General features: G+C 41.6%; 1 pseudogene; it reads left to right on the top strand.

The window, feature by feature from the left end:
* The first annotated feature begins 20,564 nt into the window (after positions 1 to 20,564).
* LOC147462667 (uncharacterized) lies at positions 20,565 to 26,304 on the top strand (annotated as a pseudogene).
* The last annotated feature ends 673 nt before the right edge of the window (positions 26,305 to 26,977 follow it).

Genomic DNA, 26,977 nt, shown 5'->3' with positions numbered 1-26,977 from the left:
GAAAACTTGTGAGCAAATGAAGGGGATCGGGGAGCACCACAGACGGAGAGTGAGAGAGAGAAGGAGACACACGACACGATGTGGGTGGGGAGACTGTGAAGTGGCAGCTCCCCCTATACAGTATATTCACTATAAGTATAGGGTAACAGTGGGCGGGCGCCCATGACCTGGGTGACCGATCAAGGCACATAGGCCATAACCCCAACAACCTCCCACTTAAAGGCCAAAGTGCCTTTAAGCAAGATCTACTAGTGTACAACTAATAGAAGGTGAGATATTCTCTCAACCTATGCCCACTGACTCTCGATGAGCTAGTGCATCCGACTCTACTGATAGACAAACATCCCGCTGTGGAAGCCACACAGAGCTAGCTCCAAGCTCTGCAAAGAGTCTACAAGAGCTCATGCACTCCTACAAGTATCATTCCAATACCTGCAAACCTCCCCTATGCTCTATGCCGAGATTAGTCATCGAACAACTAATCAACCCTGCTGCAAATGCTCCCACTGCAGCTGCTATGTCAGGCCTCGAGATCAGCATCTCGTACATGAGGACACCGAATGTTGATGCAACCCTGGCAACCTCTGCCACGTCCAACTCAGAACTCAACTCATGTCAATCCTGGCCCCTATCATAGAGACCATGGCACTCTGACTCCGAGCTCTGGTGTGACTCCTCGTGCCCACCACATATCACATGTGTACCAAGAGTATCCATCTGTCCTGAATCTGCATCAAGCTTTGGCATAAGCATATCAAGAAATGACTCCACAATAGCCGACATCTCAGCATCCATGTGAGTCATCTCTATCATCACCTCTGATGACTCATCTTGTTGTGACTCACTAGAGCTGTCCCGCTCTACCTGTGCATCCGTAGACGCAACCTGCACAACAAGGTCACTGCTCTGCACTCCATGCAAAGCATCCTGCAACCCACAAGCAAAAGAGATTCGCCTGCTCTCTCGCTCTCTACCTGGCTGCATGATCACAGAGACAACACCGTCTCTCGCGTGATCCACATGCAATGGGTAACCTGTACCACTCGTGGCACCTCTCGCAATCACTAGCGAACCCAAATGCATCACAAAATCTCGCTCTCGTAGCGAAATCTGACATCCACAATCTCTAAGCTGACCAATCGAGATCAAACTCACTGTCAAATCTGGTACATAGCGCACATGTCGTAACAAGTAAGATGCACCACTCGGTAATGACAGTCTCACATCTCCTGCACCTGCTATCGCATGCACCGATCCATCGGTCAAATGTACACCGCCAAGCATCTCGCTAGAATAGCTACAAAACCATTCACAGTGTGTTTCGGCGTGACATGAAACATAGCATCTCCGTCTAGCAACCACTGCGAAGGGAGTGCACTATCCACATGTATAGCATCTCGTGCATAGCTCGAGGTAAAAGTGACATCCCCGTCACTAGTATACTCTGACACTACATCTGCCTCAACTGTCAAAGCAACTGAGTCCATGGCATCACTACATACATCTCTGAGACTGCCATGTCTCCTACGATGACGCATACGATGAAAACAACGCCGTCTAACGTGTCCAGAATGACCACAATACCAACATGTCACCTGTCGGCGTGCTCGTGAATGTACATGTCTCACACGAGTCCGTGATGACTCAGATCTATCATACATATCATGTAATCTGCGCCAAAGTGCTCTCGAAGTAGTCTCATACATAACAAGAGCATATACAGATTCCGCAAGGTGCAAAGAGAGCGTAGATAGTGCCATCTCCTCTAGCGCCTGCCACTGATCGTCATACATGTTTGAAGGTCTACCTGCATCACCACTCAATGGTCGATGCAACCCTCGCTATGTCAATGCATCAAGAATACAATCTCTCCATGCCGCAAAGTCTGACCCATCAAACACGCGCATCCGTGAGAGGTCACAATCTGATCGATCACCTGTCTCTTCCATGAGCACAAGTAGCAAGCTAGATAGCAAAACCACCTCACCAACAACACCTGGAAACTGTCTACAAATATGGCCAGAAACACAATGTAAAACCTGTGAGACACACTCCAAAATAGAGCTCCCGCAATGTCAATACAAGCCTCGCATGCTCTAGTATCACACTGCAATCTGTGAGCTAATCCCCAAGCCTACACTGTGCAGTATCGATGCATACATACGCACAAATCTCCCACCTGCAGAGAACACCGCACGCAAATGCTGAGTGCAACCTGCAATCTCTACCTAGATGGCATAAATGATACGCATAAAACTCCTGGGAAAATTTCGCCAGAGTTTCGACGCACAAATCTGTGAGCTAATCCCCAAGCCTACACTGTGCAGTATCGATGCATACATACGCACAAATCTCCCACCTGCAGAGAACACCGCACGCAAATGCTGAGTGCAACCTGCAATCTCTACCTAGATGGCATAAATGATACGCATACAACTCCTGGGAAAATTTCGCCAGAGTTTCGACGCACAATGGCTATCAACACAAAATAACCATTGTCCTACAAGCTCAATACAATGAGCAATCAATGCGCATCAAACTACACTCAATATACATGCATAAGCTCTGCAAAACTATGGCAAACAATGCTCGAGATCACAAGACTCTCCCACCTGAGATCAAACCATTGTCTCAAGCAAAGAAAGATACACAACTCCTCACTCTTGCGAGAGTGGATACAAAAACACAAAACTGTGTCCAAACTGACAAAACCTGTCAAAATGAGAGTAAACACTCGATCACAAACTATGGCGAGAATCTGGGAAAAATCCGACAGAATTTCCCCTGAAAACTGAGCAAAAAACTCAAGTACAATCTCTACCATAAACCATAACACTACTCAATGCCAATGAGTAGAAATGCTAAAATGGCTCCACATTTTCACATACAATGGCAATCCGCACTCAACGTACATCAACGGAGTGACCGCGCATAAGCAAGCGCCAAAAGATTTGCAATCCGGAAACTTGATCAATGCGAAAACAATGCTCTCAAGAGAGCTCACCGGCACTTGAAAGTGCTCGCCAAAATGCATGTATAATGGGCATCAACCATGCGCCATAACCATATGAAAATCATCCACAAAGACCATGAATCCAAGCACAAAATCACTGCCAAAGTATCCTGTGAAAACCAGTGAAAGAAGCTCCACCTATGTGCTCCAAAAACCTGCGTCTCTCAAGAGACCGCCTCGATGGTGTGTAAACGCCTCCGTACTTCGTTGCCCAAGTCTACCAAAAAACCCTCAAACCACAAGCTTAACACAAGCTGCAATTGCATCTTCAGCTCAGAACTTATGCACTCAACATCAAGCATCTCCCGTGCTTCCAAAAGTGCATCAAACTCGCACACAATGCGACAACAGAAAATCTGGAATTTCTGTATAGTCAGTCTGAGATGAATATCTGCAAAACGGTGAGGAATTTGCAAAAAGTTTCTTCTCCAAAGTTGTAGACCACGTCGAAACAGATGGGCAGAGAGACAGATTTCTCAGATCTACATTCTACAAGGAGAAAAACGAATCTGAAAATAGTGCTGTTGTGCACACAGTTTTTAGGGCAGCACCTTCACTTACACACAATCTTCCACACTCCTTTCTGAGCTTCCACAAGAGCATACATCACTCTCAACTGAGCTCACAAACTCCCATTGCATTCTCACAAAGCTTCCAAGCTTTCTTATGTTGGAGCCATATATAGCTCCAACACTGTGTCTCTTGTCTCGTCTCTCTCTCTTTCTCTCTACATCTCAACATGGTATCAGAGCGGTAACAATCACGCGCCGATTCAATTCATGGTGACAACAGTATGTGTATGCGATTCGCATGTAAGATTCAAAATTGTTACAAATTTTATTTTTGAGCGTTGATTCTTGTTAACTGTGGTTGTTTTGTGTTAAGAAGAATATGATTAGTGTTTTATGTGGCGTTTATTTATAATCAATCTAATCGTTGATTACGTTTTCTTGTTAATGACACCTTGAACTTCATCTCAATTTTTCTTACTGTTCTGCTCAAAATTTAGAGAAACGGAAAAAGCGCAACAGCGCTTTTTATCCAAAACTTGTTCGTCTCCTCGAGCTCTTCAATTTGAGTTCTAGGTTTGCGTCAATCGGAGTTCGCAGCAGAAAGTTATGTTGTTTTTACTGCAATAGAGCTTGACGCAACTTTCTTCGTCCTACTTCTTCGTGAAGCGTCCGCGATCGTTTTTCTTATTTTGGCGTTAACTTTTTCGAGAAGATTTAGCTTTTTGCTATTCGTATTGTGGCCGTCAATCTTGCGTCTCACGCCACTCTATTTTGAGGACTCGTTTATTATTAACGTCTCCTTTACCCTGTCTTTTTTGGGTGACGTCTCTCACATCTTTGGACGTTCCTTGAGCATCCTTCTTACGTTTATCATTGACAGAACGCAGTACTCATATCTCTCTCATTCTCAGTTGCGGCCTTCACCATATATGGTGTGCAGATTCTGCGATCTTATCTTATACGTCTTCTCGCAACAAGATATGGCTATGAATATTCTCGTCAACGGCTTTCCTTCTGGCCAACGTTCTGTTCCTCCTTTCCAAGGTCAAGGATTTCCAGGCTGGAAAGCAAAGATGTTGTTAATTCTTGAAGGCGATGAACTCTCCGATGTTGTTCTTGGAAATCGTGTTTGTCCGCCTCAGCCTGTTGATATGAATAATGATAACGTGCTTATCACTGAAGGACCTATATTTGAAGATTGGAATGTTGCCTATATGGATTGGCAACGACGTGATAAAGCAGCTCGTCGGTATATTCTTTCTGCTCTTACTGATTCCCTTTTGATTGATATGTATGAACTGCCTACTTCCCATGACGTATGGAAGTACCTTATTGCAAACTTTCAGAAGAAATCTGTTACAGAAATACTTTATTTGAGAGGGTTGCTTAACAAGTTACAATATGAAGTTGGTACTGCCATGACGGGACATATTGAGTCTTTCAAATCTATTATTAATCAACTTGCTGTTGCCGGTGATCCTGTTCCACAAAAGCAACTGATTACACTTCTCCTTGATACGGTGAAGGACTCTTCTTATGATAGCATTGTTACTATTCTCTCTAATAAAGATGGTCTTGATTTCGACCAAGCTTGCATGTCTTTAATTGAATACTCTCAACGTCAAGAACGTCGGAATGCTGGTCAGGATACAGCTATGATTTCACAAGAGGAGACTGAGTCACAACAGATGGAACGTGATTTTTATGCTCGAAGGCGTCCATTTCAACGAGGAAACCGCAGAGGTGGCCGTCGCGGTAATATTTTCTCTCGTCTCAAATTTCCTAATAAGCAATGTTCTTACTGCAACAGAAATGGCCATACTGAAGATGATTGTTGGGCACGTCAATATGATGAAGAACACAATATTACCACAAAACAACCACGTTTATCTAGAGACTCTTCTTCTTCTTCTTGTGAATATTGCGGACGATCTGATCATCCCACTCATATGTGCTATAAGCGTCGATTCGACACAGATCGGAATAGAGCATATGCTACTGAACATCGAAACAACATTGTACCAGAAACAAGCTGCGTCCTATGTTCAGTTGCTCCAGACAGAATACTTCATGTACGTGATGGATCACTTTTTATTGTCGATTCTGGTGCTACAGGAAATATGACATATCAGTCTAAGTGGCTCCATAACTATCATCCACTGCCAGTTCAACGTGTTGTTTATCTTGCTGATGATACTACTTGTCAAGTAAAGGGTATTGGAGACTTATATCTTGGTACCTTATCTTCTTCCACTCGAATTTTGCGAGGAGTATTACATGTACCAGATCTTCAACGTAATCTTCTTTCAGTTGCTAGACTTGTTGATCTTGGTCTGTTTGTTGGATTTGATTATACCAAATGCCGAATTGAGAAAGATGGACAGACTATAGCCACTGCTCCTCGAAACGGTAATTTATTTGAACTCTCTCTCAACGATGTTGTAGCAAATATTGTCACTGCTCCAGGTGATCATGATTGCAAAGTATGGCATCACCGTTTTGTTCATGCTGGTTGATATTGGTCACTCTCCTCTTTCTAGCACACCCTTGCGGTGTGACAACCAAAGTGCTATTAGTCTTGCAAAAGACTATGTTCAACATAATAAGTCAAAGCACATTACTGTCCATTATCATTATGTCAGGTATGAAGTACGCAAGGGAACCATTATGGTTGAACACTGTCCAAGTGACCAGATGATTGCAGACATTTTGACCAAAGGCCTCAATGAGTCACGTTTCATCCTCTTGCGCTCGGAGCTTGGAGTTGCTTCGGCCTCACTCTTTCTAGATTAGCTTCTTTTCTATTGTAATAGCTTTGTACATATGACATTGTAATCTTTTAGGTACCATGCACTATGCACACTCCACATTTTCAACTTGTGATATCTAAGTCACTTGAATATTTGTACATAGATGCACAATTCACTTTCACATCATCACCACTGGTTCATATTTCACATTGTATAGGGGCTTGGGTTTTTCCCTTGAACTCCCCAAGGGTTTTTTCATCCAAAGCTAGAGACCTTTGTTTGAGTGGGGGTGTTGGAGCTATATATGGCTCACTCTACTGAACTTGGTCTCACCTATATATTTCTATCTTGTCCTCAATATGAATCAGTCTTTGGGAGCATATATGGTGTGTCTCTTGTCTCGTCTCTCTCTCTTTCTCTCTACATCTCAACATCTTAATCTCTCTACCGTCAAGAGCGAGCGAGCTATCGCCTCGAAGCTCTCAAAGCCGTCGTGCTCTCCGCGGTCACCATAGCTCTGATACCAATTGAAGGGGATCGGGGAGCAACCACAGACGGAGAATGAGAGAGAGAAGGAGACACACGACACGATGTGGGTGGGGAGACTCTAAAGAGTGAGCAGTCCCCCTATACACTTATGCTATGTATAAGGTATACAAGTCAGTGGGCGCCCAGAATCTGGGTTGCCGGGCAAGGCACAAACGCCTATACCCCAACAGCAAATCCTATGATTTCAGTAGAGTCCTCATCTACTCATATGTGAACATGGAAGGGAGGCTATAGTGCAATTGGTCGGCGGTGATGGGTTGATAGCAAAAAGATTATATATATATATATATATATACACACACAAATGATTTTAATATCCAAGGAGGTTGGGTCCAATGGCACTCAATATGATAAGTTTGGGCCAATTGAACGTGATAAGTTTGGACATAGTGTGAGAAGCTGCAATGTGAGGCAATTGACATACATCACTACATCCAATTAGAGCCAATTGTGAGCAAGAAAAGAAACCCATGATTCGAGATTCTAAGGGAAGGTTTGTTTATTGAGCATTGCCATAGTAGATATGTATGCTGAATTTCATGCTCTTTGATTGGGCTTGCTAAATGTATACATAGTTACGTCATATTTGTCATTGTCCGATATACTATGAGATACGAGCCCGCTTTCCTGTCTACTCAGAGAGGGAATTGGAGCGTTGGCTAGAGTTATGAGATATCAGGATCAGAGATGCCTTGGGTTGTTTTTGCTAGACTCATAGACTTTGGGAGAGTCGCTTGAGGAGACCAGACAGAGGGAGACATTCACAGAAGGAGATCACTCACTTCTTTAGAGCAATGACTCAACAGCCAGATGAGCATGCCTCATGGAGGCTGCATTAGAGGATCAATACTATTATAGCACATTATGGGGGACACCGGTTTAGGGTTATTTACAGAGGATGAGATTCATGAAGCTCTTCAATGACCGATGCAAAACTTCCTCCTCGGACAACGCCCAAAGTGAGGAATCCTCGGACATTGACGAAAAGTGTGATAATCACTTTCCTTCATTTTATTTTTGTACCCAAACATTGGATTCAGGCCTAATTTTTGAAGGCTTCGATGCCCTTTGGTGGCACTTTTACCCTTCAGTGAAGGGCAAACATATTTTTACCCTTCGAAAGAAGAATAGAATATTGAAAAATCTTTGAGTATCCCTTCTAATTTTTGCGTAGATAATGATTAATGAAGAATAACTAAAAGTTTACCTACTACGATTTTCCAAAGTTTACACAAGGGACATAAGTGATTTAATATGACATTTCATTTCATTTCATTTCACTTAACTCTATCCTATATCCTATCTCCAGCTGTAGGCGGGAAATTACGCCTTACTAAACTCAGCCATGGCGCGTGCCCATCGACGAACTTGCCCTCTAGCCATTGCGCCCATCGAGCTCGCCCTCTAGCCTGCTTAATATCGCTTTCATTCCCTAGCGGGTTCATTCCCCTGCTCTACTGCTGCGCGCTGCGCTCTGGCCCGCTACTGGTAATGTGAAGCTACCTGACGTACAACATCGTCCTAACTACCTGACATACGACGTTGGACGTGTTGCAGTATGACGCTACCTGATGACGACGCTCGGCTTGTTGTAGTACTGCTCCGCCGCCGCTTCAACTGCGTGCCATGTCGACTTGGCCAGCGCTATTATAAGCAGGTGATAGCTCGCATTAAACAACAAATTAACAAATTAAGGGGTGACTCTTGCAATATGATGCATGGTTTTTAGGACCCCTTCTGAAGATGCAATAAAGGCACAGTCAGTTGTTGGGGAGATGAGGATACTCTAGTCCAAGGGATCTCGAAAGAGAAGAATAATCTACTTCACAAGCACCAAAGAGTAAAAAGTGCCATGGACAGAAGATACGTGGGAACGAGCTCTTATGCATGCCTACAACCTATATCTTACAGAATAGCCCATTCTAGGTGTGAATTTCTAGTGAACTTTACACGAGGATGTTCGTGTGGACTCACAGCACAACATACTCCGTTTTCACTTTTTTACCGACAGTAAATATTTTTTACCACAGTAAATATTTTTTTACCTACAGTAAATATTTTTCACCTACATGGTAAATACAAATCACTTTTTACCTACAGTAACTTTTTTACCCATGGTAAATATTTTTTACTGTACCATAAGTATTTGGCTGGTAACAGTTCACTGTTACTAGAAGCAGTGATTGGGCATCAACAATGCAGTTACAGGAGGAGAAAAGGGGAAAATCTTATGGTAAAGGTGAGTCAACAGGGATAAAGACTTTTGAGTTGAAAAGAGACATGCTGATTTTTTCAAAAAACACATGTCAAAAGAAGCCATGGTTGAGGATTTTTTGAGAATTTGATATTCAGGAGGACCCAGCTGCCACCTCCCCCCCGCTGGTCCCCCCCTGACATGTGCAGAACCTCCAGTTTCAACAGCCACCTTACATGCTCTTAAATGCTGGTCAAGGCCTTATCCCCATGTGTCACAATCAGAAAAATCAGCATTTATCCTCCCCTCTCACATCACTCTAGAGAATATCTTGATGGTGACATATCAAGTGACCTCAATCTGTTGACCACCCTAAGCAAAAAGTAACCCTAATCAGCGGATTTAAGCATGTTTATCCCTAATCCTAAACCCTCTCAGAAACCTATATAAGGAGGCCTTCTCTCACTCAAAACCAACACTTCACCCACTCCACCAAGCAACAAAGCTATGACAACATTGCTCACAACGAGGAGCTATGGATGGAGCTCTACTCTCTCTCCCTCTCTCTCTCTCCCTCTAGTATGCTACATTACTAGCCCTAAAACCTAAATAAGGAGTCTTCTCTCATGCTCCATGGCCACCATCCTCGCCATCATTCTCTAAGGTATTGATGTGTTGCTAGTAGGATCATACCTACTTGTTTTTGCTGGGTTGATTGTTTTTGACAAGGGATTATGCCATCCTTGGCTTGCTTCTCTATATCCTTGTTATGTATGATCAGATGCCGTTGTATTGTTAAGCTGATGTCTTGTGTATATATGCTACATAAGGTCCCTAAGCTTCGTTTCTATGTGTTTTTCCATATGTTTTGATGCCATCATAATGCCAGAAGTCTCACTTGCCTATGTGCACTATGTGTGAGGTCCCTAAACCTCTTAATTTAGGGTGGTGCCCCCTTTGTTTTGTTCTTTGCTTGTTTGCATGAGGCGTGGTTTGTGGAGTGTGCACGAGTACAGAGGCCACCCGATTGCACTACTCTTTTTCCCGCTATCATTTTGGTGCCCCCAGTGAGGAGGGCTACACAGACCTTCAGTCCACAAGCAATGAAGATGTGCAATCTACAACATGGACGAATGGCGTGAGGAGTTTGCAAATTGGAGAACAAAAGAGGAGGAGGCTTTAGAGGCCTTAAAAGCTTTCATCGAGGTCTTGTTACCAATTTGCAGTGTCATTGAAATTCAAGAAGTAAGTTCTTCTACATGCCTTGTTCGTGATCGTCGCCAACGAAGGAGAGTAAGAAGAAGAGCTTGATATACCTCTCCTCTCAACCTATGAGTGCTCCAGAAACCTCCAACGCACACGAGCTTGAAATATTCTGCACCAACATACACGAAGGTACTGTGACACACATTAAGGGAAGAGAAAGCATCACCAAACCTCTCTTTCCTTAGGAGCCGACTAAGAGGAGGAAGATCACCTCTACACCTAAGTGGCCCAAGGCCGCAGCGCGTGCTCAAGCGTAAGGTAACATTTGGCTTAATCTCATTAATAAGGGATTACATGACCATTACAGGCAAGAAAAAGGCTAGTGAGCAACCAACTTCAACCTCCAACATGCAACCACGACTCTCACCCCTAAATCCTCCTGAAGCAAAGAGGCGAAGTCTTGCCTACAAGATTGCCGCCCGTCTGAGAGTGATCCCAGTGCCCTTTGTGAATCCAGACACCACCAATTCCAAGCCAACCTCCTGTCCGCGTGAAGATCACTTTGGATATTGTCCAAAGTGCTTTGGAGACCGGGTGAAAAGCCTCCCTGTCCTAGCTTTGCTGCTAATTTTCAAGAAGTTATCTCAATCTAAGGAAACTATCTTAGTTGATGATGTGTTGCACATTAATGGTGTCACTTTCATTCATCATGCTGATTATGGTAATAGCATCCAATTGTTGCTTGCTAAAAGGCTCAGCATTGTACAAAGTGTTGCCATCACGCCTTACGTCTTCACAGATGCATCAGGAAGAGTTGAAGTGATCCGAGGTGCTGACCTTCTGTGGCTGATCAGGCTCATTGGTCCCAAGGTGGTGCAACTAAGCTAGGCTCTTGTATGTAAGTATGGATGCCAATAATGAGAATGATGATCCCCGCATGTTTCCTTTCCATTTTGTGTGTCATATCCGTGTGAATATTTATATTGATAGAAAAATCTTTTATCAGCAAAGAATAGCCCTGTTGTTTGGAGCCAAGAGACTTGGGAAAATCTTGCGCTCTCCTCATCCTGTCATTCTACCCTTACTAGACTATTACCACATCTTTGATGTGTCGATCTTCATCCTATTTTGAGCTAAGTTGTGCTAAAGCTCCAAATTGTAATTACCATACTCTATTTTAAAATAAATTGGAGCTGTTTGTGTAATTGTTTACTCTCTCACTTATGGCCTTCCCTAATTTTTATGGTAAGCCTGGGGAGGTTGCTCCAGAATTTTTGGATAATTTGGAAATGGCCTTTCTTGTATCGGGAAGGGGTGACGAAGCTACTAAGCTAAGGGCCTTTCCTTTGGTCTTGAGGGAAGGTGCAAAATTATGGTATCAAACTTTGGCACCTGAAGAAAGAAGAGACTGGGAGTCTTTAAAGATGGCCTTCATCGAAGACTTTCGCCGCCATAAGCCTCTAGAGTAGATATGGAGACAGCTCTTAGAGCTACGCCAAACACCACCCAATGACTATAGAAGCTATGAAGGAAAGTTTTCCAACCTGTGGGAGAAATGGTGTGCATCACTAGGTGAAGGAGAAAGGGTGCTAGAATGCCTAAAGAAGGACTGTTTCCTGGCAGGGCTTTACCCCATCCTTCGAGAAAAGGTAAAAGGTAAATTCCCAGATACCTTTGATAAAGCTATGACTTATGCAAGGGAGAAGGATAGGAAGTTAAAATTCCAAGCTCAACTACAAGGGGGAATGGAGCCTCCACCGCTAGCTCAACCTACGGCAAGGGTAGTAGCAGGGACAGGAGTAACAGACCAAGAGTCCTCTCAACAAGAATTACTTCAACAAATCACCAATCAACTAGAGAGCCTGTCCATCAATCTGGTTCAAGGTGTAAGGGCTCCCCAGCCAGGAAATGAACGAAATAGACAAGAAGGACAAACGCAAGCACATGAGTACATTTGCTACAACTGTGGAGAGGTAGGTCACGGCATGTATTATTGCTCCCATCCACGACGCTATCAAGGAAATGGTAATGAAAGACGGCCTCCTCGCCAACAAGTCACTCCTCCTCGAGCTAGGCCACTAAATGGACAAAATGCACACGTGGCTCTAGCGATCCAAATATTGAGACCCCCTCCTCCACCACCACAAGCACCAGCAGAGATCCCTCCACTACCATCGGGAGGGGAGGACAGGGCTGTCTCTGTCATAAGTCTTGACAATGGTAAGGATAAAGGGAAAGAAAAAATGGAGGAAGCTGCTGCCATGCCAATAAAGAGAGTTAGCAGACAAAGAACTGATGAAATGGAAGCTTCAGAGCCGGATAAAGGGAATGAGGGTTCCTTCCAAGTGATAGGAGACAAGAAAAGGAAGAGTAGGTCAAGGAGGCACATAGGAGTAGAAGACTTTCCACTTGGGGTAGGATCCATACCTTACGACATGGTAGCAGATGTGAGTAAGCAAGGACCAAAGATTTCATGGCAGCAACTCCTCCACCTTTCCCCAAAGATGCATAGAACCTAGTCTAAGATGGTCAGCACCAGGAGGGCTAAGGCAAAGTCAGTTGGGTCTATTAGTGCAAGAGGCATGAAGGATATAGTGCTAGTCATTGATGCAGAGATTAAGAGTCAGCGAGTCTCCAATGTGTACGTAGATGGTGGAGCCGAGATTTGTGTTATGACAGAGAAATTAATGCACAGGTTGGATTTGGAAGTAAACGAGCAAACTTCCTTACAAGCTAAGATGGCAAATAATGTAAGGGTGGCTTGTGTGGGAAAGGTTAATTGAGTGAAGGTTTCAGCTTTTGGTGTGGCAATCTCAATTGATGCTTATGTGATCCCAACTAAGGGGGAGGGCTATCCGCTAATCCTTGGAAGACCTTGGCTTATGGCTATGAAAGTTAGGCAATATTGGGAGACAGGTTCCCTTGAGTTGCGACCAAATCATAAGGTAGGTGGCAAGCAACAAAAAATTGTGTATGACATGAAGCAGGGTAGACAAAAAGACCTAGAGATGGAGACTTCTATGGATGAATGGAGCACAAGAAGATGCTCTTCATCTAAGGAGGAGGATGCTAGCTCTTTGGAAGTCATGGGTATAATACTACGAAACCCAGAAGGAGAAGGTGGTCAAGACTCTCTAAACAAGGAAGAAGCCACAGGCTTAGAGGAGATGCTAGCTAAGGACCTACTAGAAGAAGAGAGAGAACCCTATTTGCAGGTACTAAAGAAGCATGCTGGCCTCTTTATAACTGATTACGAGCACATTAAAGGAGTGACGGTAACCCAACACCATATCCAATTAAAGGAAGGTGCCAAACCAGTGGTGCAAAGGCTAAGGAGATTAGGGCTAGTGCAACAAGATGCACTCTTAAAAGAAGTAAAAAGATTACTCAAGGAAGGATTTACCTACCCAGTGGAAGATTCTGAGTGGGTGTCTCCAGTTGTGGTAGCACCAAAGAAAAATGGGAAGTGGAGGGTATGTGTGGATTACAAGCCTCTAAACGCAGCCACAAAAAGGGACCATTTTCCTTTGCCTTTTCAAGATGAAATACTAAATGAAGTGGCTGGTCATGAAAGGTACACAGTGTGTGATGGGTACTCAGGCTACTTCCAAATCAGAATTGCAGATGAAGACCAAAGAAAGACTACCTTCATAACACCTTGGGGGTGTTTTGCTTATAGAGTTATGCCTTTTGGTTTAACTAATGCCCCAGCTACTTTCCAGAGGTTTATGAACTTGGTGTTTCAACCTTACTTTGGTAAGTGCATACGAGTCTTCATTGATGATTTTTGCATTTACAGCTCTAGGGAAGTACATCTGTCCAAGGTTGATGAAGGTTTCACCCGTCTGGCCCAATTGGGTGGGCAATTGAATAAAGACAAGTGTCACATAGGTGAGAGCAAGGTCACTCTACTAGGCCATGTTGTGTCTCAAGATGGTATTGAGGCTGACACTGAAAAGGTAAAGACATTGTTAGCTTTACCTACTCCTTCAAACGTAAAGCAACTAGTCTCCTTCATTCAAAAGGTTCTCTACATGGGACAATTCATACATCTCCTTTCTCAGGCAATCTATCATTTGCAGCAGCTCACTAAACACACTACATTGACATGGAGTGAGGAGGGTGAAAGGTGCTTTCAAGAAGTTAAAACCATTTTGAGCTCATTGCCTGTAGTCCTACAACCCACATGGGGTGAATTATCCTATGTAAATCCTAGTATAGGTCCAGAAGCTCTAGGAGCTGTCTTGATGCAAAAAGACCCAAAGACATCTCTCATGAGACCAGTCTACTTCTCTAGTAGAGTGATGACAGCTGCTGAAAAGGGTTTCAGCGCAACTGAGCAATTGGTGCTAGCTCTTAAGTTTGTAGTGGAGAAGTTTATGGCTTACTTACTTCCGAGACAATTTGTGGTGATCACAACTGAGGAGGTTTTTCCATATTCCCTACAACACATGGAATTGTCTCAAAGAATAGCAAAGTGGGTGGTGCAGCTTCAAGAGTTTGACTACACACTACAAGTAGAGGATTCCACCCGTGCTTGTTTGGAAGATGTCCTCACACAAAGGTGTTATGAGAAGGCCAAGAAAGAGGCACCTAGTAAGGTACCGCCTATCCCAGAGCCTGAAGTTCTACTGGGAGCACACAGTCTGTATTTTGATGGGGCTTACAAGAGGACCAAAGACAAGGCATCAGCAGACATAGTAATATTAGGTCCAGAGAAGGAGAAGATCTTTGCAAAAGGGTTTCATCTAAAAGAGGTTCATTCTAACAATGAGGCAGAGTACCATGCCCTTGTTTTAGGGTTGCAATGTTGTCTTTCTCAGGGCATCACAAAGCTAAATGTTTTTGGTGACTCCATGTTGATTGTTAAGCAAATGGTTGGTGTATGGGCCTGTAAAAATGACAAATTGTCTGTTAAGATGAGGGAAGCAAAGGTCTTGTTGAAGGGTTTTAAAGAAGTTCGAGTGCACTTTGTACCTAGAGATCAAAATCAAGAAGCAGATGCCTTAGCAGGTGAAGAACTACAAACTCTCATAGTAGGTGCTATCCTTGTGAAAAGTCCTTTATACCAGGGAAAGGAGGAGCTGCATGATTTACTTTACTTTCTTGAGCATTGTGAAGCACCCTCTGGTATGAGTAAAAGTGAACGTAGGTGGTTGGCAAAAAAGGCTACCAGCTATAGCTTAGTGAATGAGGACTTGTATTGTAGAGGGAAAGATGCTGTCTTAAGGAGAGTTTCTGCATCCCAAGAGATAAAGGCTATTTTGTTTAGTTGTCATGAAGGTGTGTGTGGTGGCCACTTTGCACAAGAGATTACTTGCAGAAAGATTTTACAAGCAGGGTTCACGTGGACAAGCCTCCATCGAGATGTACAACATTGGTGCCGCACATGTGAGGTTTGCCAAAAAGCTGGACCAAGGCGTCTTACCCATGAAAATGAGCATCCAATCAAAACCTATGGTCCATTTGCAAAATAGGGGATCGATGCAATAGGGCCACTACCTTGCACTCAATCAGGGAAGGAATACATCATTATGGGGGTGGAGTACATGACCAGATGGGCAGAAGCTCGTCCCACAAAGTGCATCACAGCCAAGGACGTGAGTGATTTCATTTTTGAATGCCTTTGTTGCCGTTTTGGCACACCTTTGGAGATTCTCTCAGATAGGGGATCGGGATTTCGAGCTGATTTAGTCGGGCAATTGATGAGCAAGCTAAAAATCAAGCGCAGGCACTCTACACCATACTACCCTCAGTGCAATGGTCTTGTGGAAAAGGTAAATGGTCTTATATGTAAAATCATCACTAAGCAAGTGCATTTACATCCTAAGGCATGGGACAAACACCTAGATGCAGCACTTTGGGCCTACAGAACATCCTTTAAAACATCCTTGGGGTATACACCTTTTCACTTGGTTTACGGGCAAGAGGCACTATTGCCTATAGAAGTGGAGCTAGCGAGCCTCCGAGTTCTAAAAGCACATCAAGAGGATAGTCAAGAGAAGCAGCTGGAAGAAAGAATCATCGATTTGGAGAGGTTAGGGCTAGATCGAGAGTCAGCAGTGAAGTACTATGCAGCCAAGGCAGAGAAGAAACAAAAGAAGTTCAATCGCAACCTTGTCAAGAAAGGTATCAAGGAAGGTTCTTTAGTGCTCAGATACGACAATCACTTTGATCGCAGGAAGGATGGTAAGTTCTTGCTTAAGTGGGAAGGCCCTTTTGTAGTGATACAGAGGTTCTCAAATGGTAGTTACCAACTAGGTGACCTAGATGGTAAGGTACATCAGACCCCGGTAAATGGTTGGCGATTGAAGGCCTACCAATGTCGTCTTTCACAGCCATATGCTGGTGAAATCAATGCTAAGGATGGTTCAGAGGAGAGCTCATCATATTTGAGCTCCAACTAAGGTAACAATCATGTACATAGTCGTTTCAAAAAAAAAAAAAGACAAAAAAAAGAAAAGAAAAAAAAAAGGAAAAAAAGAGAAGAAAAAAAGAAAAAAAGAGAATGCTACCAATGAAAGCGGATATTGACAATGGATGGGGTATGGCTTTCAAGGGTCTAGGAGACCAGTTGTTAGTCATGGATGGATACAATTATTCATCAGAAAGGACTAAACAGGGTGCATCAGCCAAGAAAGCAGTAACATGGCAAATTCAATTGGTACCAGGTGGGTAAGTATTCAAGAGAACCCTATTGTAGCACAACCTACAGCTAGAGGCATCAAATACCTCTAGCTTAAGGGGGAGGGCTATATGATGCATGGTTTTTAGGACCCCTTATGAAGATGCAATAAAGGCACAGTCAGTTGTTGGGGAGATGAGGATACTCTAGTCCAAGGGATCTCGAAAGAGAAGAAAAATCTACTTCACAAGCACCAAAGAGTAAAAAGTGCCATGGACAGAAGATACGTGGGAACAAGCTCTTATGCATGCCTACAACCTATATCTTACAGAATAGCCCATTCTAGGTGTGAATTTCTAGTGAAATTTACACGAGGATGTTCGTGTGGACTCACAGCACAGCATACTCCGTTTTCACTTTTTTGCCGACAGTAAATATTTTTTACCTACAGTAAATATTTTTCACCTACATGGTAAATACAAATCACTTTTTACCTACAATAACTTTTTTTATCCATGGTAAATATTTTTTACTGCACCATAAGTATAGGTAACAGTTCACTGTTACTAGAAGCAGTGATTGGGCATCAACAATGCAGTTACAGGAGGAGAAAAGGGGAAACTCTTATGGTAAAGGTGAGTCAACAGGGATAAAGACTTTTGAGTTGAAAAGAGACATGCTGATTTTTTCAAAGAACACATGTCAAAAGAAGCCATGGTTGAGGATTTTTTGAGAATTTGATATTCAGGAGGACCCAGCTGCCACCTCCCCCCCGCTGGTCCCCCCCTGACATGTGCAGAACCTCCAGTTTCAACAGCCACCTTACCTGCTCTTAAATGCTGGTCAAGGCCTTATCCCCATGTGTCACAATCAGGAAAAATCAGCATTTACCCTCCCCTCTCACATCACTCTAGAGAATATGTTGATGGTGACATATCAGGTGACCTCAATCTGTTGACCACCCTAAGCAAAAAGTAACCCCAATCAGTGGATTTAAGCATGTTTATCCCTAATCCTAAACCCTCTCAGAAACCTATATAAGGAGGCCTTCTCTCACTCAAAACCAACACTTCACCCACTCCACCAAGCAACGAAGCTATGACGACATTGGTCACAAGGAGGAGCTATGGATGGAGCTCTACTCTCTCTCCCTCTCTCTCTCACCCTCTAGTATGCTACATTACTAGCCCTAAAACCTAAATAAGGAGTCTTCTCTCATGCTCCATGGCCACCATCCTCGCCATCATTCTCTAAGGTAGTGATGTGTTGCTAGTAGGATCATACCCACTTGTTGGGTTGATTGTTTTTGACAAGGGATTATGCCATCCTTGGCTTGCTTCTCTATATCCTTGTTATGTATGATCAGATGCCGTTGTATTGTTAAGCTGATGTCTTGTGTATATATGCTACATAAGGTCCCTAAGCTTTGTTTCTATGTGTTTTGCCATATGTTTTGATGCCATCATAATGCCAGAAGTCTCACTTTCCTATGTGCACTATGTGTGAGGTCCCTAAACCTCTTAATTTAGGGTGGTGCCCCCTTTGTTTTGTTCTTTGCTTGTTTGCATGAGGCGTGGTTTGTGGAGTGTGCACGAGTACAGAGGCCACTCGATTGCACTGCTCTTTTCCCTGCTATCACAATATTCTCGAATAATGTAACTGAGCTAGGCTTGCTCTTCTTCTGTGAGAGACGTTAATGCAAGCAAGCAGTCGTGGAAAGAGCCGGGGTCCCGCGTTCCTTAGCGACGACATCAGTTTGAGATAGTGATTACTCAAACCTCCTCTTCAAGGCTTTTGGAGCAACGCCTACAGTGGCCTAATATATTCGATTATCAACAAGTAAAGCTTTTAATTTCAAAGAATTTCATTTCAAAGCATTTCATTTCAAGGAATTTCATTTCAAGACATTTCATTTCAAAGATTTTTTTCCGAGAAAAAGATCCTTCTATTAGTTACTGAAAGTGCCCATAGGGCTACAACCACCTCTTTAAGAGAGGGCTACAACAAACATGATGGGAGACTCTCCCAATGCAAAAACCAGCATATGTACAATGGGGCTAAATCAAGAAATGGGGGGAGGGAAAAGTCACATAGGTGGTCGGTAATGCCATCAAAGTAATCCCTAGACCATGGTGTAAAAATTCATTTCCAACCATTTCATTTCGCTTATGTCTCTTTTCCACATAAAGTAAAGCATTATATTGAAACTGCCCATAGGGCTACAACCACCTCTTTAAGAGAGGGCTACAACAAACATGATGGGAGACTCTCCCAATGAAAAAACCAGCATATGTACAATGGGGGGAGGGAAAAGTCACACAGGTGGTCGGTAATGCCATCAATGTAATCCCTAGACCATGGTGTAAAAATTCAGTTCAAACCATTTCATTTAGCTTATGTCGCTTTTCCACATAAAGTAAAGCATTATATTTCATTTCTGCTTATGGCACTTAGGCCGTCTTTATCAAGAGTCAAGGGATCTGGAGGGTTAGGGTGGGGTGGGGGATTTCAACCCAAGTGCATTGACAAAGAGGTTGATCTTTTTTGCAAATGTTGTGATTTACCGCGAATGTTTATTTTTAATGCTCTAAAAAACTATGCCTTTGAACAACTTTGGGGAAACCTATATATGAGAATTTATAGAGGTGACTTGGCTAACTAAAGCCGAAGGTTTAGGGTAAACTTTGTACTTAATTTCTCTAGATTTTGTAAGTTTTCTCATCTTCTAATATAAAGGTTGGACGTAGCTTTAAAAAGTAAGTTCTTATGTAAGTTTTGGCTAGGTTCCTTGTGCATCATTCAAAGTCCATTCAATGGCTCCATCTTGTGTTCTTCCTCGCGATGCTCAATGCCATATTTTCCAGAACATTTGTAAGGGCTTATTGCAACATGGGGTCTCTTATGTACCATGGCCGGAAAGCTCGTACTTTTTATTTGGCAAGAAAGGCCAAGAAACACATGTAACAACTATCTATATTGATGACACTACTGCCTGGTATTTAAATTTAGGAATGCTATTAGTGAAGAAAGATTTGTCTCTTGTAGATTACTACAAGATTTCCTATCTTGGAACCCAAATTATTTCTCACGATGTTTTGCAATATAGATTCTACCTTTTGTTGAGCCTCTTACCTGCAAGAAAAATTGTTACATGTGTTCTTCCACCACTCTTCCCTGGGGGTGAACCATGCTTTTTGTATCCCTTGGTTACAATGGAGGACTTTAATTGATTTTAGTTTTCTCGTAGTGTTACCCTTATCAACTCTCTATTTTTGTGTGTCAACCTATTTTTTTTAACAGCTATGAGTTCGACTTTGTCTTGGAAGTGCTCTTGCAATTATTTATGTAGACATTATTCTAGTGGTTGGGCTTTGGTGACCAAGAGGACTTTTTATCAACATCGACAACAAGACTCCCTAGGAAAGCTTCATCCCTTAGTAAATAAAAGACGACGAGTCCAATCAAGGCCCAACTCTCATGATACAGCTCCATCGAAGCAACTCCTTCAACTCTAGAGGCATCCTCTTCCCAAATTGAGAGAGAAGTAAGGAGTGTTGAGAAGCTTGATCGGAGCATCCAATGCACTTGCACGTTGTATTGTGGAGGAGGTCTTCAAGTGCACTTGTCTACTTACTATCGACATCAAGATCTCATACGCAAATATGAGAGCTTTAAAAAAACTTTTGGCCTATCAAATCTATCTGAAGTTGGTGACATGGATCTTATATCTAATGCCCAACCATACGTAGAAGCCAGTCTTACCTCTTTGGAGATACCTTGTGAGGAGGAGCTAGTTAATGATGAGGATCACATGGACATCCATGAGAGTCAGGAGGATGAGTCCTCTACTTTGTTTATGGAGTTAGTGGAGAGAGTAGTAGAGCTTGAAAGTTTGTGGGATGAGCATCGACTACCAATTAGTGTTCAAGATAAAATGTTATGCTTGCTCTTTGGCAAATTTGGGGGGCCAAGAGTCACTCACAATTCATTCAAAAGAAGTTTGTCTAAAATGCTAGTCCAACTTCCATCTACATGGGATGGTGACCTTGGGGGTATTAGGGTTTCAGCATGTTGGGATCAAATGCAAACCATGCTTAATGGCCTTGGAATGGTTAATTCTCGGCGCTATCGTATGTGCACAGGAAATCTAGGAGTAAAACATCCACCACAGCTTCTTCAACCAAGCATAGAGGATAACTATGTAGGAGAAATTCCAAGATGTGTATGCAATGCTGGATCCTCTTCTAGGAAGTTTAAGAGGGATTGCTCCAAGTGTTGTGAGAAGTGTCTGATTTGCAAAAAAGACAAGAAAGTCTATAATTTCTTTTGATTATATTCCGATCAGTCCTCAGTTACAGCTTCTGACGAAGAGTAGTACCTACTGTCATGAGTTGCTAAATCTATGGCGTCACAAACATAGATGGGACAACGCATCTGCACTCAACAATGAACAGAGGATCATCGATTTTTGGGATGGAACAAAGTTTCAAGAAGTGAAGGACTTCTGGAATCCAAGTACATCATATGAATTGCCTGTGGTTTGCTCAAATTGAGCATGTAAAAAGTGCTACACCACATTTCCAGTCTTTAAACGCCATGCAGCACTACAAACCGGATGGGATGCTGTGAATGAAGTATATAAATTTATTCGCATTGAGTGCTTCCAGGACATCAAATGTCGCAAGAAAATTGAAGTGGTGAGTTTGAGTTCTCTTTTTGAGGTTCCTTTTGCATTCTGCTGATGTGTAATATATGTCATCATTTGGTTAGGGTGATCCTCGCAATATAGCAATTTTACTACATTGGGACGGCTTCCAAACGTCAAAGACGACCCAAAAGAGCTGTGGTGTTGTGAAAATATCGCTTCTTAATGTTGGATTTAGTTCTTCCATAGATGCTTTACCAGTTTTGTTTATTCCGCAAAATTGAAAAAAGATTATAAAAAGTTCAAGAGATGTATTTGGAACATTCCTGACTCCATTGGTAGATGAACTTGAAAGCTTGTTTTTGGATGGGATAGATGTATTATATGAGTATCCACTAGAGAGGATTTTCGACAATCCACAAGGGTTTTCCAAGTCTTGCAAGATACGCGCACTTCTCATGATGGTTATTGGCGACCATCCGGCTCAGTGCAAAATAGGTCTACTCAAGAATGGAGGACAAGAGTTTTGTCGGCGTGATAAAGCTCAGGAAACTTTGGTAAGAGATGCCACCAGGCCTGATGGACGATATGTCTATGATGGAAATCGCTACCAGGCAAGATATCCACCACCACAACGAACATTTGAGGAGATGAAATCTGTCTTAGAAGAGGCCAAGCATTGCTGCACACAAGCAGAGAAGGAAGCTGCATGGAAACAAGCAGGCCTATCAGGCAAGTCCATACTTTGGAGGCTCTCTGACTTGTACGGATTTGATATATCTCTTGATTGTGTGTATGATGTTATGCACACTTTAGCATTAAACGTCTTCAAGAAATATATTTCTCAGTTATTTGAAAGTTGTAACAACGCTCTTAAGAAAGAAATAAATTCAGCAGTGTCTTCACTTACAAAGGATGTGCCCAACACTATCCGCTATGGAAGGTGGCCAAACTCTCCCAGTAACTACTTTGAGTGCTTCAAAGATGAAGAGAATCAAAAGTTTATTCAATGGTGCCTTCCATATATCCTAAAAACTGTAAATGGTATTTCGCCAGAAATGCATGTTTTGGGAACTCTCTTGGTAGATATAGCTCATATATAGGTTTTATAACTACAGTAGAGATCATGGTTGGTCCATCAAGGATATTAGAATTATGAAGATACTACTGCAATCTTGGAGAGTTCAAAGGTAAGAGGCATTTGGGGCTAATTCATCTCCTTTAGAGCATATCGCCGGTATATATATTTCTCTCATTTTTGAGAGTTACTTGGTTTTGCTATGTGTGTGAGCATAACTATTTATTGACATTTTGGTTGTAGGTAATGGTGAGATTCTTGACGATATAATTCGGCATGGGCTACATGATCGTTATTGGTGCTACATATTCGAGCGTCTTGTGAAGATCTATAGCACCATCAAGACCAATAATCTCAGCGATGAGGCATCATTCGTCCAATTCTATTTGAGGAAGTTTTTCACTAAAGTTTTTCAAGCTGTCCGCTCTGACAACGATAGTCTCTTACCTGATCAAAGATTCTTGAGAGATCTACATTCCTCAATGAGTGGATATTGCAATGTCCCATGTAATGAAGGCCAATTGCATGAGTGTTCTGCACATCATATGGATGGGCTCTTAGTTGTTTCATCGATGGCCAAGGCAAGATCCCAGTGGAATGCTCTCTTGAAATATGGCCATAGTGCACCTTGTATTGATTGTCTTCTTTTGAAGGGAATTTGTATATCAAGGAAAAGATTCATCTATCGAGAGCCATCATCTAAGGAGTCCATATTTTTAAAGAGGTTTTGGAATATGGAAGAGAGCTTTCCAATTGTAGATTTAAAGATATATGAAAAGGTATTGTATAGAGGAGAAATATATAAAGTTGGCTCCCATGTGGTAGTGAGAGCTGAGGATACAAATAGTATGTTAGATAAAAGCAGACATTGGAAGGCTTGTATCACCTCTCTTTTCTCAATGCAGTTCAATGGGAAGTCTATGCTTTTCTTTGGAGGAAGATACTACAAACAATGCATCGTAGGCGATGATGACTCTAAAAGGTTACTCATTGATGCAATCACATGAATGAGTGTCCTTGAGAAGACACCAATGCCCTTTACATGGGATTGTATCCAGCCTATTTACTCTCTTCTTCATAAATTCATACCAATGTCACCACCTAAAAGCCAAAAGCTCATTGCCTATGAAGTAAAGGACTTGAAGCACAGAGATAGATTGCTTATGGAAGGACAATGTGGGAATGTTCCTTTATGGTTAGAGGAACAAGATATAGTGAGAGTTTCTATGAATAGTGGAATTGAAAAAGTCTTTCAACATACTGTGGTAAGGGAATCAAATCGTGAGGAAAATTTGGCAAGACTTGCCATCTTGAAGCCTGATGTACATCAAAGAAATACGTGGACGATTCACACAGAAGAAGATCATTGGAGAAGTTGGGATAGATGTCATATTCTAATTAAAAATTGGATTGTGATAAGACAAAAAAGAGTTACAAAACCTGGTGTGCTTGAATAGTGGATAGCTATTATGTGGCGATCTCCATGATGTATAAGCATTTGTATCTACTATTTTATTCACGACTCTCTTTAAAGTTGATTCTACACAAAAACTTCTCTCTTTTGTGTTGTGTAAGAATTTTGATTGAAAACTCTTTAAAATTGATTTTATGTTGTTTTGTTTCAGTTATTTGATTTAAATTTATAAATATTGTATCGTAAATATGATTTTGTTACTTTGTCAGAGCAAGTATGAGTTGCCCACAATCATTGCTACAGCAGCTACTAGGAGGATCTAGTGAAGAGGCTATTAAAACTCTCAATGTGTGGAGAGCAAATTATTCTGGAAATAAGAGGGTAACTTCGGATCCCTCTAGCATCGCTGCAATCAGTGATCCACTTAGATATGATCCTGTTGTGTATGATCAGATTTCTAGGCCACCACCACCAAAATTGAGAGAGAAAAATAAGTTGTATGGTCAAGATTTTCTCTTAAAACAACATCCTGAGCAATATAGAGTATTATATGTCAATTATGGAGAAGTGAGAAAGTGGTTTGCTAAAGGAGAAGCCATTGGCGATCTTCGTAACAACAATGAGTGAAAGAATGTAGTTTTGAGGATCATTAAAGAGAATATAGCAACGCTCAAGGCCATCACAATAGATGGTATGGCTTATCCATGGAAGGAGGAAGATTTATACACATGGTGTATCAAGTCTTTAGCGGCAAAACGTAAGTGGAGCAAAAAAAAGACAAGCCAAGAGACACTTTGCTCAACCAACTCCATGGTACAGTAATTTATGTTGAGCCTATGTTTGTTTTGACATCTTTGCAAGTTTGTTTAATAATATTTAGAATTATAGGTCTTATGTATGGATGATGATAATATGACAATTGAGCACAAGGATGAGAAAGATGATCAAGAAGGAGAGCTTCATGCAATAGTGAGTACATATTCTTTTATGACAGGGGTTTTATTTGATTTATTATATGTTATTCACATTAAACTTCTTTCAGATTGAGAGTTCTCATGTTGATGAGCAAGTGACGAAGTTTGTTATCGATGATAAAGCTGATGATATATCAAATCGTGTAGGTTCTTTTGTGCTATGCCATTTAAATATTTATGCTTGCTATGAGGTAGTAATAAGTTTATTTTATTTATGTTTCTTTTTTGTGAATGTAGAAAGATGAGGATGTGTACATTCCTGATATGTCATGGATGGAAGAGGATGATCCAAAAAGTGCTTATGAGGTTTGTTAATCAATCAATCTCTCTCTCTCTCTCTCTCTCTCTCTCTCTCTCTCTCTCTCTCTCTCTCTTTGTGAAGATCATGTTTTCTTTACAATTGTATAGGAGTATCAACATTTTATAAGAGATGAAAGCTCAAAAGTCTCATTACAAGGAAAAGAGACACATATAGATCATGAGGGGGGTGGCAATGGTGATAATGTGACGAAAAAGGTTTGATTGTAAAAACCTTATCTTTTGATGAGATTCATGCTATATTTTAGTTATGTAGTGTCTTTATTTATTTTTATTCTTGTGAGAAAATGAAGGATAAAAGTTCAAGCGAGTCTTGTGCTGCGGATGATATGGATGCGAACTCTGGGAAAAGCAATCAAAAGAGAAAGGTATACTTAATTTTGTCATTATCTTAATTAGGGTTAGTGTGATGCTCTTCTTAGCATTTTAAGTTATTGAGTCATTTTTATTTTAAAAGGTTACAAGTAAGTTAAAAGATTTGTTAGAAGAAAAAGACAAAGCTTCCAAGGTGGCAAAACATAAAAAAAAGGTAATTACTTAGGATTTTATTTAAGAATAAACTTTGATTGCTTATAAATAACTTTATTACTTCAATGGTATAGGAGTCCTTAAGAGAAGATGGTGGAGAGAAGTCTCTTATGGAAACCAAGGTGTGTTTTACATCATATGAAGTCTTGCTTGCATTAGTTTTTTAAACATGAGAAAGATATAGCATTTTAGAATCTTACACTTGCATCATTTTTTTTTGTAGGCAAGAACATTGTTTAAGTTAGAGACAAAGAAGTCATTCTAATGAAGTGGCTTCATACTCAAAAAGTGGAAGAGATCTACCAATTGATCAAGCCCACTTACTATGCTTTGAAGAAGACACATTCATTCTTTGGCAGGAAAGTGAATGACACTACTTCCTCAACAATGTGTGAGGACTTAGTGGCATGGCTCTTAGTTCAAGGAGTAGTGCATATCAATTTTGCAAAGCTAGGTGTTTTAACTTTAAAAGACGTTCATTTGTGTAATGATGATTAAGTATTGTATCTAAATGGACATTCTCAATGGGTGTTGATTTCCAATGTGTATTAGCTTGAGGTCAAATGACCAATATGCTTTATATTTAGATGAGCACTCTCAATTAACTTCATATCTGAAATTGACAAGTGATCTTGAATTCTCTTGATTCATCTAGCAATTATTTACTAATTGACTTACTAGTTGGATATTGTAGTTGCTACATGGATTACTACTTCTTGCTTTGAAGTTACTAGATGAATTACTATTTCATATATTTGAGTTGCTAGATATATTGCTAGTTTCATAACACATCTTAAACTAGTAAGTGAGATTGCTCTCTTGATTCATCTAGCAATTATCTTACCATATAGCTACTCAACTTACTATATGGTAAGAAAATTACTACTTGAAGCATCTAGGAGTATTCTCACGCTTACTAGTTTGCACTTTTGCTAGATGTGTGTATTGAAACTAGTAATATATATAGCAATTTTATATTTTTTTCCATATGGTAAGTCGTCCAAAGCTCCTTGTGGGCGTCAACCACCCAGCAACCAGTCGCGCGTACACACTCAACATGCATCTTAGCTTGCAACCGGTTGCTCTCAGAGTCTCAACTAATTGCCTCGCCAGTATCCTACTTCGCACTGCTCGTGCTCATACTGGCTGCATGTCACCGAGTTGTCCTCTC

The sequence above is a fragment of the Adiantum capillus-veneris genome, chromosome 2 (assembly GCF_014529385.1).
Source record: "Adiantum capillus-veneris isolate H3 chromosome 2, ASM1452938v2, whole genome shotgun sequence".
NCBI classification, from domain to species: Eukaryota; Viridiplantae; Streptophyta; class Polypodiopsida; order Polypodiales; family Pteridaceae; genus Adiantum; species Adiantum capillus-veneris.
The sequence above is the reverse complement of the archived record's forward strand: the minus strand, read 5'-3'. Positions and strand labels throughout refer to the sequence as shown.